Below are 1,051 nucleotides of genomic sequence, written 5' to 3'. Positions count from 1 at the left end.
CTTTGCTAAGTTACCAAGATTACTCTGACTCCTGAATATATATCCCAAAAGGATGCTATCTCTCCATCAACATCTGCAAGCTTTTTGATCCTCATTTTCAAATATATCACTGGCCTGTTTATATTGGTCACTTAGCATTCCCTATTTCGTGGGACTCTTTTGCCCAGATAGCCATTTGCATAAATATTCATGTTATAAGATGATGTGAAAAAATGTATAACCTAGCACCACTGTTGAACAAATAACTCAAATTACATTCTTAACTATAAATGTCTATTGGTAGTCGATCACTATGGTCCTCTTCCTGTTGTGGTTATATTTTAACAATGACCAAGAGGAATAGTTCTTAATTTGATGTCCACAGGTTCATGAAATGATTGGTGGAGGAGGTGGTCTGTGAAACTTCTGAAGCCATATGCAGAAGTATATGTGTGAATATATATATATATACATATATATATACATACATATATGTATATATATAGTACTGGTGAGCAGGTATAAGTTCATTTTTTTTAGGAATCCTTCCATACTCAGAAAAGATCATTTGTATCAAGAACGGTATAGACTGTCAATAAACAAGCCAAAAAGAATACAAGACACCTACTAGGTGCTCCTAAGTGGACAATGTAATGAGCTCTGAATGTTTAGAGCCATATTCATTCATAGGGACAATTTAATGAGTGTTTTAGAATTATATTAATGCCAACATTTTCTACATATCAGGGAATAAGAATGCACCCACAATGTACTGTGCTTGGAACATATTCCGGTAACTATTAAATTTTCTCATCATTAAAGCATCTATAAATGTCCTTCAGAAAGATACTATCAGATCCTCTCTCCCTCCGGGGGAAAAAAAAGTGTTGTTTTGGTCCTTTCTAATCATTGATTTTCTGTCTCCACAAGGTCACAATATTAGTAGATAGTTCACTTCAATAATAATAAATTCTTGTTAATGATAATGCTTAGAGAATCAAGAAATATGGTTAAAGTTTCTATTTAAATAAGGAATAATAACTGACTGTATGATCAGTTTCTTTTTTTTTTT

Source organism: Galeopterus variegatus, unplaced genomic scaffold, assembly GCF_000696425.1.
Source record: "Galeopterus variegatus unplaced genomic scaffold, G_variegatus-3.0.2 Scaffold444, whole genome shotgun sequence".
In the NCBI taxonomy this organism is placed as follows: Eukaryota; Metazoa; Chordata; class Mammalia; order Dermoptera; family Cynocephalidae; genus Galeopterus; species Galeopterus variegatus.
This window is presented reverse-complemented; position numbering follows the sequence as displayed.